Source organism: Narcine bancroftii, chromosome 4 (assembly GCF_036971445.1).
Source record: "Narcine bancroftii isolate sNarBan1 chromosome 4, sNarBan1.hap1, whole genome shotgun sequence".
NCBI classification, from domain to species: Eukaryota; Metazoa; Chordata; class Chondrichthyes; order Torpediniformes; family Narcinidae; genus Narcine; species Narcine bancroftii.
In genome coordinates, this window is record NC_091472.1 from 267388773 (window position 1) to 267402420 (window position 13648).

Genomic DNA, 13648 nt, shown 5'->3' on the forward strand with positions numbered 1-13648 from the left:
ACAGTCAAGAATCAATACATTGGTCGTTCTAGAATCACATCTAGTCCCAATAATGTACAGTTGGTAAATTTCCTTCTTGAAGAGTGCAGAGCAGGATTTTTTTTTAATGATAATACAGTAGTTTCAATACACATTTTTATTCTACAAATCTTTTTGTCTAATTGACATTAAAAATCTGTTATGTTGGAAGTTAAGTAAATCACTGCATATTAAAAATCAGGCTTTTGGATACTCATCCATTAATTAAACCACTTTATTGCAATATCACTAATAATTGGGTTTTGTACAACATTTCTTCCAAATTTATCCTTTATTATTTTTTTACTTGTCCCATTACCAGCACCTTTCACTATCATCTAAATTGGCATTGAATCTCAGTGCCTTTCATGCCATCAATTACCTTTTTCACCTTTTCCTCCTTCCTCTACCCTCCTCTTGCCATTCCTTTTCATTTTAAAACCGTCAACTCAAATATTTTCCAGTCTTCAAGAAAGGTTTATTGACCAAAAAGCACCAACCATCTCTGACTCTACATAATGCACTGAGATAGGATTTACTTTTGACTCTAACTTATGTGTAAATAATTAGGAGAGAACAATTACACTCACATACGTACACATGGGGTTCAAATACATTTTCAATAGGAAAAATGAAGACCAACCTTTGAAATGGATTTCCTTCCCAGATTAATAGACACCATTGCAGTGCAACCTGAAACCAGAGCTTCGCCTACAAAAGAGAACAGTACTTCTTAAAATAGATGGTTGAGAACACCACTGCAAAGCTTTGGAACTGCTGCTAGATTCTGCAGAGCCATTAATGTGGAATAATTTAATATTTGATAGGCTGAGTCAACCATAATTTATTATGCACAGTTTTTGACATCAAAGGTCCAGTGGCACGTGAAAGCCCCTCTTCAGTCTTTCCTGCTTACACAGATGATTTCATCATGTCCACATAGACATTGTCAGGCCACTGCCTGTTTCCAGAGGCACCACATACCCGTTTTTTGTCGGTAGACCAGGTTCACTAGATGCTGTCCCATTCTTGGACACTTCCACCACATCCTGTGCCAGGGCCCTCATTGCCAACTAGACAGTCTTCCTCCAATATCACATTGGACAGGGGGCACAGTTCATATCCTGCCTATGGGCAGCACTGGCACAGCTTTTAGGGTCCCAATTACATCATACCACCTAATGACCAGGTGGAAAGGTTCCATTAGCATTTGAAGACTGCCCACATGGCGCTGCTCCGGGGCCCAGATTGGATGGATGAGCTGCCTTGGGTGTTCCTTGGCATTATTGTAACAGTCAGTGAAGGTGCTCAACAAAACAATCTCCCAGTCTACATTCAATCACTCTGATGCAGCAGAGACTGGTGCAGGAGATGACCCCTGCAGATTCACAAGTGTTGATTTTCTTGGAAGGACTGTTTGGAGCCTGGAATGGTGGTGATGGAGGAAGTGTGTGTGTGAAAGTGTAGCATTTCCTGCAGTCACAGGGATAGAAGCGTGGGAAGGGATGAGTGGACAAGGGTGTCACAGAGGGAGCATTCCATGCAGAAAAAAGGAGGGGAAGATATGCCTGGTGGTGGGATCACATTGTGGAGAATAATAGGTTGAATGTGGAGGCTGATAGGGTGGTAGGTGAGAACAAGGGGAATCATATCCTTGTTGCATCTTGGGGATGAGAGGGCCAGTGCAGATGTGAGGGAAATAGAGGAGATGGGAATAAGGACCGAGTTGATGGCATAAGAGAGAAATCGAAGGACATCTCGGATGTTCTGGAATTAGAAGACCGCATCCTAGGAACAGATGTGATGGAGATGGAAGGATTAAGAGAAAGGAATAGAATCCTACAGGTGACAAGATGTGAAGAGGTGTCATTAAGGTAACTGGGAGTTGGTGGGTTTGTAGATGTCTGTAGAGAGTTTGTGTCCTGCTTTTGTTTGTTTAAACTGTACTGCAAACAGTGCTCAAGGTGGCAGGCAACATTATTAAGGATCCCCATCACTCTGGTCACAACCCCTTCTCATGATTACCTTCAAGCAGAAGGTACAGAAGACCAGCACCTCTAGGTTCAAGAACAGTTTCTTTCCACAACGATCAAACTCAAACCTACCTCTATTGCAAAAAAAATCAAGGACTGCTGCAACATCACAAAAGGACTGACTGTACTATTTAAATGCCACTCCCCCCCCCCACACTATAAACTGTAAGTATTTAACCAATCTTTTGATTTATTATCCATTTTTTTATTTAATGTACACTTGTTGCATTTCCCCATGAATACCTGCTTTGCTGCAACAAGAACAAATTTTGGTGCACATGTACATGATAATAAACTAATTTTCAGAGAGAACCTTTCATAAGCCTGCACAAAGGAGAGTTGCAAGTATACAATAACATTGAAGTTTTAGGACAGAGCAAATTGCAAAATGTAAATTTACAATAAAGGTAGTGTGCATGAGTCATTAAATAAATATTGCTGTCAGGTGTTCAGAATCAGAATATATAGACATGAACTAGTCGCAAGATTCAGTGCTTTGAGGCAGCCTCAGTGCAAGCATTCATATTATGAACCATCTTACTACAATATAAAAATAGTGCACAAAAAGCAACACCCAACCCCCAACCAACCAATTTTCCCCTGCAACCGCTGCAACCATGTCTGCCTGTCCCGCATCGGACTTGTCAGCCACAAACGAGCCTGCAGCTGACGTGGACATTTACCCCCTCCACAAATCTTCGTCCGCGAAGCCAAGACAAAGAAAGAAAGAGAAATTCAAGAATATAATGGCAAAGGAGAAGCAGCAGATTGTTTTAACAAAGCTGGGAAATAGTTGACTTGAAATCATCTTTTAGCTGGGGCTGATAATTTAGAAAAATAAATTACTCCATGTGCAAATACTATCAATTTCAATTGATCCTGAGAGGAGGACAGTTACTGATATCTCTCAACCATACAGGACAAAACGTGCTGTCGGCTCACAAGGGTAGATCACAGGGTTTTAACAGTCACAGATACAGTCTTGGATATTTTAAACTGCATCAGAAATGGCATCGAGAGGAAGCAAGATCCTTACTCCATGGTGCCTAGAGGAATAAAAAATTCTGGACCAGAGCTTGTTGAAGCCGATGGACTCCAAAGCATGTTGCTCATGAACAAGTCAGCAGTTTCCTCTTTGATTCATAGAAAAAAATTACTCAATAATGATCAAAGAGGCTCAATTTAGTTTCTGAAATTTAATCTTAGTTCTGGTGATTTAGAACCTCATTTCTTAGTTAAGGTTGGGCATTTCCAAGAGGAACAAGATGATCAGATCATTTTTACTGACCTCAAATTAGCAACTGGGCAAAAAGTACATTGGATGCTGGAAATCAGAACTATGCACAAAATGCCAAAAGTACTCAACAGGAGAAAGACAATGTTAACATTTCAGGCGAATGAACTATTATCAGAATGAAATATTAACTCTGTTTCTCTCTCAGCAGAAGCTGCTCGACTTGCAGAGCATTTCCAGCACTCATTTTATCATTGAACTTTTATGACGGACATTGAGGCTGCCCACTGCATGGTTCAACTATTAGACTATAGCATTATTTAACAAAGAGCAAAAAATCCCCAGGTGCTTTGGCCATAAATGATCATTATAAGCAAACTAATTGTTATTCATCTAATGGACATTGAATTATAGAATGGTGACACTCTGACAATTCATAATATGGAAAGCACTGTGGAACATTACCAATGCATGGTATGAAGTGTTTATGTACAAAATTCTTTATGATGGATTGTGCTGGGCTCAGCCCATTCTCTATGCCCTTCACTTGGGCTCACTTAGCACCTGGTTCTAGTCGAGCTCAAGGTCCATCTGCTGCAACCATTCCACAAAACTCATCTAGAGGTCAGCAGTGAAATGGTTAAGGGCTTCAAGTTCCCGGGTGTCAACATCTCTGAAGATCTATCCTCGGGCCTCCATGTTGATGTATTCATGAAGAAGACTCACCAGTAGCTATATTTTGTGAGGAGTTTTAGGAAATTTGGAATGTCACTAAAGACTCTTGCAAATTTCAACAGGTGTGAAGTGGTTGCATCACTATCCGGTATGGAGGTGCCAATGAAAAGGATAGGAGATGGGTACAGAGAGTTGTGAATGTAACCAGCACCATCACGGGCATTAGTCCACTCTTAAGGACATTTACAAGAGGTAGTATCTCAAGGAACCAGCCTCTAACCTCAAGGACCCTCACCACCCAGGACATCCCTCTTCTCACTGCTACCATTAGGAATGAGGTACAGGATCCCAAAGAGGAACACCTAAATATGCTTCTTCCCCTCCGCCATCAAATTTCTGAATGGACAATGAACCATAGATACTACCTCACTTTCACGTTTTTTGTACATATGTATTTATTTATTTTTTTTTTTTAAATAATTTATAGCAATTTTAGTGCAGTAATGCTGTTGCAAACAACAAATTTCATTACAAATGTTCAGAACAATAAATCCGGATTCAGATGGTGAGCAAATATGGATTCCTCTCAGACTGCCTTGAACATCTTTCATCAAGAGCCCACTGGAAAAATACAGTAAAATGAAAAATATATATAGTTGCGCTGACCACACTTCAGCCCTCCAATGTTGCAATCCATGTGCGAGATATTACGTTGTCTTTTATTTTTGCCTCTCAAACAGCCTTTCTTGGACCACTTCTTCAATATTTAAACATTTGTTGTGTTGAAGATAAGCCAAGAGGGTCAAAAATAATAACTCTACATTATTTGTAACTCACATGAAAGTGTCATTTAGATTAGTGTAAATTTCAAAACATTTTTATCTCATCTTGGAAATTGGGGCCTTTGTCCTCTGGGCTATTGTTAAGAATCACCATGTTTTTTTAAAAAAAAAAAACGGTCTATGGTGCATGCCTTTTGAGTTTCTAGTATGCTCTGCTGCAGTGAGTAGCAGCAACATTAGGGGGAAAAAAAACCTGTAATCTGGATTTCAAGCAACGAATAGCCTCTAGCAACTAGAAAAACAATTGCGGAAAATAAAAAAAAATTAAAGTTTAATATTGGCACGCCTCACTGTTAGTTCACTAATCCATGCAAATTGCAATCTCAAACAACCAGAAAATTCACTTATCCACATCTACCAATCCCCATAGCTGCCGGATACCAGGGGGTTTACTGCATCGTCACTTGAACGAACTCTCCGTTTCTTTAAAAAAAACGCTCTGCACATGTTTGCTTGGCTTGTGTCCTCAACAGGAGGTTTTATAGACATTGTAATCAAAGAAAAAGATGCACACATAATGAACAGAAATATCATGAACTGTAGGAGATGAACAGAACAATCCACTCCTGTAGATTTGTAAAACAAGTCAGGTGGACATTTTCTTGAGTACACCACTGGAAGTTGCATTACAATGAATGATTATGAAGAATGTGTAAAAGGGGAAAATTAAAGCATTTTAAATGTGTTAACCTAACAAAACTGCTAGTGGGTTTGTTGCTAATTTGTACAAATGCCAGATATAATTACTTTACTGTAAATGGTGGTATATAATTTGCAATGAAGTAAAACTGTTGACAGTAATTCTGCTGCACCGAGATCTGCTAGTCCACAGCTGTTATGTCTGCCTCTGTTTTAACATACAAAAGGGCAGTGAAGTATCTGTTTTTCCATCACGACTTGTCATTGGCTCACCCTGCTCATTTCTGAGGTTGGTAAATTCTGAAGTCATTTATTTTCAAACTATAAGAACATAATAAATAGAACAAGAGAAGATAAACATGAAAAGCTGCAGATGCTGGATCTAGTGCAGTACATGGAGAAACTCAGCAGGTCATGCAGCATCCATAGGAAGCAAAGAGCAACCAATGTCTCAGGTCTGAGCCCTTATTATAGTACATAAAATATTATACATCTTCCACCCATGATGTTGCGCCAATCTATAAACCTACTCCACAAGAATCAAATTTTCCCTACCTCACACCCATCACCCTATTTTCTTGCAAGCATGTGCTCATCTAAGAATCTTTTGACGGTCTCAAAAGTACCAGCCTCCACTACCACACCCAGCAATGCAATCCAGATACCCATTCTCCCCCTAACCGGAAACAGACATCCGCTGATATTTGCTATTATCACCTCAGGAAAAAGATGCTAGCTGTCCTCCCCCATCTAAACCCCTCATCATCTTCTATTCCTCAATGAAGTCACCTTTCATTCTTCATTGCTCGAAAGAAAAGAACTTGCTCTGTCAACCTGGCTTCACAAGACATATTCTCTAATCCAGGCAACATCCTGGTAACTCTCCTCTGCATCTTCTCTAAAGCATCGACATCCCTCCTGTAATAGTGACAGAATTGAACGCTATACTCAGAGTGTGGTCTAATTAGAATTTTCTAGAGCTACAGTATCACCTCATAGCTCCTGAACTCAATTCCCTGACTAATGAAGGCCACCACACCATATGCCTTCATCGTGTGCCATTCTGAGGAAAGGCTCAGGCCTGCCACATTGACTGCCTTTACTTCCTATCGACACTGCATGGCCTGCTGAGTTGCTCCAGCACTTTGGTGGACAAGTACTAGAGCAGGCCACTTGAGACCCCAAGACATCTCCATTTCACAATACCATGGGTTATCTTCTACTCAGAAAGATTTTCTTGCCAGATTTTCTTTCCACAAATAAAATAGATCTCAGTCCTTATGAAGGACTGAGCTTCTGGAAGGTTTAAAACTCTAAAATACACCAACCTTTCAATCAAGAAAATTCTCATGTCAGTTTAAAATTCTTACCCTTTCGTTTGAAACTGAGGCTTCCAACACTACTCTTCAGTGAGGACAGATTCAGCATCAGAACAAATCTAATCAAGGGGCATTATGGTAACTGCGAGAGGTACTGATTTTTCAGTGGTGTCGGGATGCTGGCGGCGGTGAGACGGGGCCAGCTATCCATGCTCCCAACACCCCAACAGTGGGCCCTCGCCCAGCCATCTGCTCCCTGGCGTTCCCAATCCCCAGGCAGCCCACCCATCTGAGCTTCCAACTGCAGATCCTCGCTACCAATGCCCTGGCTGCCCACACATTCAAAATTGTGGCCACGGATCTTCACCCAAAGCTACTGCCCATTCAAGCTCCTGATTCAGGGGTTAGATGGTGGAAAGGGGGGGGGGGTGCGGCTGTGGTGTCAGCCATGTGGGGCTGAGTCGGCAGCGTCAGACTGGATGGGTGGCGGAGGCAAAATAACTCATGGGAGGTGCATGGCCCATGAATGCCCCCCCATGACACTGACCCTGAATGAAGTACATCCTATATTTAGCCCCTTAAGAAATAGGTTGTTCTCCAAGTTCTGAATTTACAAAAGTAATTTGTGGAAGGAACTCTGCAAAGGGTCTGAAAACCTCAAATTAAAAATAATACTATATTTTTTCCAGTCTTTTGTAAGTTCTTTGCAGAAATACCAGTATTTTGACACAACATTCTCTACTTCCAATGTTAGTCCCTTCCATGTCAAGTGTTTTAAACATGCAAACTATGGGTTCAACAAGATTCTTGGCAATTAATCACCCAGGCTGCTCCAGCAGCATTTTCTAGATCGATGACTTCCATCACTACCTGTTCACCTACGTCTGTGTGGCTCAGTACGACTCCAACATCTACAAATTCACTGATGATACCACGGTAGTAAAAAGGGGTGGTGAGTCAGCATACTGATTGGAGATTGAAAACTTGGCTGACTGGTCACCAACAGCAACCCCACACTCAATGTCACAATAAACAAGGAGCTGATAATGGACTTCAGGAAGGAAAAGCCAGGGGAAATCAGAGATGGGGAGAGTAAGCAAATTTAAGTTCTTCAGAGATACCATCTTGGTGGATCTTTTCTAGATCCAACGTTCTCAGCCGGCCAGCACCTCTACTTCCTCAGGAGTTTGCGGAAGTTTGGTATGACTTTGGAAATGCTGGCAAATTTCTATAGATACATGATGGAATGTATGCTGGCCGGCTGAGTCACATTCTGATGAGCACCAAGACCTCCAAAAGGTAGCAGGTACAGCCCAAAACATCACAGGGAAAAAAACTTTCCCAACAATTGAGAACATCTGCACAAAATGTTGGAGAACAGCAACAATCATCAAGGATCCACATCACCCAGCACAAGCTCAGATTTCGCTGCTACTACCAGAAAAAAGGTATAGGCGCCCATACGACTTATACCACCCGGTTCATGAGCAGCTGCTACCTTCCACCATCAGACTCCTCAACAACAAACTCAATCAGGGATTCATTTAAGGACTCTTGTATTTGCATGTTATTGATTTTTTTTTCCTTAGTTTTTCCAGTTTGTTTATATTTCTTTATGTGTAGGTTGCACTACTAATAAGTGGTGATTCTGCTTTGACCACAGGACAAGGATTCTCAGGGTTGCTGTAATGCCATGTATGTACTCTGACAATAAATCTGATACATCATGATATACTTTAGGTATATCATCACCTACAGGTTCCCCACCAAGTCAAACACCTAGAGAATTTTCAATATCATGGAATTACCTCCCCAATAAAACTGTGTGGGCGCCTTCAGGCAGAAGTTGAAGAAGGTGGCTCACCATTATCTTCAAGGGAAATTGGGCATGGACAATAAATGTTGACTTTGCCAACCACATTTCATTTCATAAATATATTTAATGAAATTAAAAATAAAACACAGAGAGCCTTGCTACCCTTATGCTGAATAAAATAACAGGAGAGCAACATTTTGATGAACATATCCATGACACAGCACTCCTATCAGTCATGAACCCTCCCAGCATAATACAAGAGTGAAAATAAGTTTGGAACATTTGTATAGCAACTACATTTAACCAATGTTAATAGGAAGTATCTGCCAGTTGATTTGGACCCTAACCCCATTCACAAGTCTTTTTTTGAACAAGTGATTGTAGTCAGATTTTAAAACTGAAGCAGCAAAAATGTCAAGAAATCTTCCAAAGTGCTGTTATCTCAGTAGTTACAGGAAAGACATTTCACAGCAAATCTTTTCACACTTTCTCAGAGATTGGCCTGTTGTCCATTCGTGCTGAGAGTTTATTTTTGCTTAAACAATTTTCAGCCTCTGTTTTGTGTTGAAAATGAAGTGTGTTCAAAATCAGTTGCATTTAATGAAATAGACAGTACAATTTTTACCAATTTATATACTTATTTGCTTATATGGAAAATGCATGAACACAATGTAGAACATATGTAGTATGATCCCTCAACTAAGTGGTTAAAATAACTATGGCATTTTATATCAGCCATTTTCAGCAGGGGTCATAGCACTGATTTTATGGACTGAAATCATAAATAGGTTTTTTATGCTGGAAGTAAGAGAGAAGTATTGAAAAAAACCAACTAAACGACTGCTTCACAGGGAAGGGGGCCCATAAATTTTGAGCAGAGTCCTAAGAGGGGCCATAGCCCAAAAGAGGTTGGGAATGCCTGCTTTGTATTATGGCCAATAAACACTCAAATCTCATGAATTGCAAATGAAAAATTAATTTATCAGACAAGATTGAGATGTGAAATACTGATGTTAGGATTTAGTAAAGATTCTCAATGGAAAATATTAAAAATACAATGAATATTCTGAGTTAATTTATTCCAGTCTTCCTGTGGTATCAATCCACATGAGATCTCAAAATGGATTAAGCCATGTTCAAGCTATTTCATTCTTATTGGCAATTGAAGAGGCAGAGTTGTTAAATGATCTCAAAAGACCTATTGTTTCTGCACTTGTCACATTTAAAATACAAATATTACAACATCAATGTATATTGATTTTTTTTTTGAGGTTGCATTCAGTTAGGATATCCCATATTTATCAAATAACCTCTGCTGAAGAATGCAGAAAATTACAGGTCAGACGTGAACTAAGCAACACCAGTTTCTTTATCGTAAAATACTTTGTACAATGAGCAAGGTTCTTCTGTGAGTAGAGTAGCAGGTCACCTCTGACATTCATGCAGCCTTATAGAGTATAGATTTGCAACGACAAGATAAATTGATTTGCACCAAGCAAGAGCAGCACAATATGTTATGGGGTTCACTGAGAGTGGTGAATAACCTGCCCTTAAGTCTGTTGGTGTGTGCTTTTACACACTCAAACCTGCTCCTTGATGGAAGGAGGAGGAGAATACATCTAGAGTGTGATGGACCTTTCAGATCACTGGCTACCTTTCTGAGGTAGTGGGAGTTTTGAATGGTATCCATGGGGAGGTAAATTTACATGGAATTCTGAGCTGCATTCATTACCATCAGTAGTTTCTTCTAGTCTTGAGCAGAGCAGCTCCCATTCCATGCAATGATGCATCCAGTATGTATGCTTTCAACAGCAAATTTATGGATATTGTCAAGGGACAAAGGGGTTATGCCAAACTTTCTTTGTCTAAGAATGAAGAAGTGTTTATGTGCTTTCTTGATGTTATATCAAGATGTTTATCCCAGGTCAGGAGATATTTATTCCTGAGAACTCAAGGTTATCCAAATTCAAACCAAGAGGCTGGAGTTCTGCAAATACTTTCAACCTCTTGTTACAATGGTCAGAGGTCACTGTTAGCTTCAAAGAGCATCAAAGTGATATATCTCAATGCCCACCTTGTATCTACCACCTTATGATGCGCTTAGCCTACAGTGGAAAAAGTGGTTTGAAAAATTGGTTATGGAGAAGATCAACTCCTGTCTCAGGAAGGACTTGCTCTCTGTCACCACAGGTCAACAGGAGATATCATCTTACTTGCCCTTCACTCTGCATTAGATCAACTGGATCACACGAACAGCCATGTCAGGCTGCTGTTCATCGACTTCAGCTTGGCATTCAACACCATCATACCAGCAAAACTCACAATATGGACATATGCAAATAAATTATCTACTCTTTCGAGTTCTGTCCCGTTTCAGTGCACAGAATCCCAGACTCTGCTCCTCACGATCATCTCTTTCACCTTATTACTTGGTTTGGGTCATAAAATAAATCACCAACGTGCTCTTTTTTGTTACAGATTTGGATAAATTGTTCAAGATTCTTTTATTGTCATGTAGTAATATATATCATATAATATTTACAGGAAATTGCCTTCTGTCAGCTGAAGAGTCCCCATTAGTGTTGCCAAGAACCCCTTACAGTACGTGAGAAAGAGAAGCAAAAGAAAGTCTCATCAGAGTTGCTGTGTGCCAATGGATTCTCCTCCAGTACGCCTGCAGCCGAACAGACTCCTGTTCGATCCATCAGCAGCCGGAGCCCAGATCCAAACCTCCAATATGGTCAGGAAACCTTCAGGGCCCGAGAGCCCTTCGGAAGCCTGTCTTTCCTCCAGCACCCTCTCAAATGCTGGATCCAATACCTGGTTGCCATAAGCCAGTCTCCAACAGCCTGAATCCTGCACTGTTCCCTCGAATACAAGTCATCTGCTGAGCCCCTTGCTATCCTGCTGCGGTCATGATTGTGTAGGGTTGTCTCCAATGTTTCTCCTTCTCAGTGAAGGGTGGTCTCCCCGTTTCTGGTGTCCTGTGCCTGTCTGCTGCTCCGCAGAGTCTTCAACCCCTCATGGCCACTGCCAAATGCATGCACCACCATCTTGGGCACAGACATGTGACTGCAGGATTTTAGTTTAAAAACCAATTTGCTCCTTTAAAAGTCCATTTAACCCCTGTACAGAGCCACCAGCATAGAGCAGGAAGTTCAACCCTTTGGAGCAGCACTATGCCGGTGGTCTCCACTTGCCCAGATTTAGAGCAGCAGAGTGCCACTATTTTTTTTCTAACTGATATGAAAGGGTTAACATATGAGAGACGTTTGGCATCTCTTGGCTAGCATTCATTGGAATTTAGGAGAATGAGAGGGGATCTCATTTAAATATTTCAAATATTTAAAGGCATGGACAGAGTAGACATCAAAAGGTTGTTTCCCATGGTGGGACTATCAAAAGAGGGAAAACTTCAGGATTGGTGGGTGTCCAGTTAGAACAGAGATGGAGTAATTTCTTTAGCCAGAGGAATTTTTTTTGTTTGAGGCCATTGTGGAGGCCGTCATTGGGTATATTGAAGGTAGAGATGGAACGGCTCTTGATTAGCCAGGGCATCAAAGGTTTTGGGAAAAGGCTGGGGAGTGGAGCTGAGAGAGGGAATTGATCAGCTCACGATTGAATGGTGTGGTAGACTCGATGACTGAATAGCTTATTTCTGCAACTTTGTCTGATGATTATAAGAATTCCATACTGCAACTCTAATGGTTTCGAACAGGATTGCTCAAGAGCTATTGGGTTAACAGATTACACATCCAACTGAACTATGAGTGGAATTTCCCATTTTGAACCAAAAAACAGATTGTTGTTGGAATCTATTCAGTGGAGAAAGGAGCAGAATGATTATGCAACTATATTTTCTCAGTATTTCCATTTCTTTTTCAGTAAATTAAGATAGGGGAGCCATAGAATCCAGCTGACTGAACTTCAGCAATAAAGCCACATTTTGTTTTTTGGTTAAATGTCAATGCAGACTCTTACTGCATCATTGATCAAGGTTAGCCTCTGCTCCTTGTTGCTATATTAGGCTGGTAAAACACCATGTCAGAAAGATTCATGTTTATGTGACAAAGGAGCAGAGTTAAAGGTAGACATACTCAACATCAAGTTTAAAATGATACCAATATGCTTTTCTTTTATACCAAAATTGTGTCTGCATCCTTTCTCAGAGAGCTGAAAATAGTTAACTTCAGAAGGAAATAAAGGTATAAAATGCTGAAAGTAATAATATGTCAAGTTAACAGCAATGGTTCTGTGAAGATGTTCTATCATCAGTTCTCTGGGATGATTAATTTAACACTGATATTAACTGTCCCTCACTGCATTTGCAACCACAAGTTTACAATACTAAGAATCCTGACCATGCCACTTTCCTTTTGTCAATTGCAAGTCTTTAACATCAGAGGTAGCATGCTGGGAGGCTAAATTCCCTTTCGGAAGCATAAAAATGTCAGCATTTTTGGACAGATTACATGACTTTTGGAGGTTGCTTCATTGGGATCAGTCATTTAATACCAACATTTGAGAGATCTGACCAACAGTTAGATCTCAACCAAAACTTCTAGAAATCAAATATAAATATCATTGGAGTTGCTGGAAATCAGAAACTAAAATTGGGATCATGAAAACAAGTTAATGATCTGAAATGTTACATCTGTTTGTTCTTGATTCACTCAATATTCCTTTTTTAAAAAAAAAAACTTTATTTAAAGATTTTATCACAGGAATAAAAAGAAAAATTACATTTAAAGAAAAAATATAAAATATAATTACAATACAAACATCAATAACCTAACTTAATTCAACCTAAACCCCCCCCCACATATACAAGAACTAAAAATCTATATAAAAAACCCACCCTTCCCCTCCCCAAAATAAAGAGTGAAGAATTATTAAAATTAATAATATATATTTAAAAAAAACAGAAAAAAAACAAATAAAAATAATTTTTTTTAAAAATTATCAAATCTAAAATATCACCTCTAGGAACATACTTAAATCAAACTTAATTGCATATGCTTAACAAATGGAGTCCACTTCAACTTATAAAAAGACATTTTATTTTGAATTGA

The 13648-nt window shown here is 39.8% G+C and overlaps 1 long non-coding RNA gene across 1 annotated transcript in view; it reads left to right on the forward strand.

Moving 5' to 3' along the window:
* The window catches only part of LOC138761944 (uncharacterized), a 188396-nt gene extending 176946 nt beyond the window's left edge, over nucleotides 1-11450 (forward strand). The window contains exon 5 of the long non-coding RNA XR_011356631.1: nucleotides 11121-11450. This is a non-coding gene — a long non-coding RNA (uncharacterized lncRNA). The remainder of the gene's footprint in view (nucleotides 1-11120) is intronic.
* Nucleotides 11451-13648: the final 2198 nt, after the last annotated feature.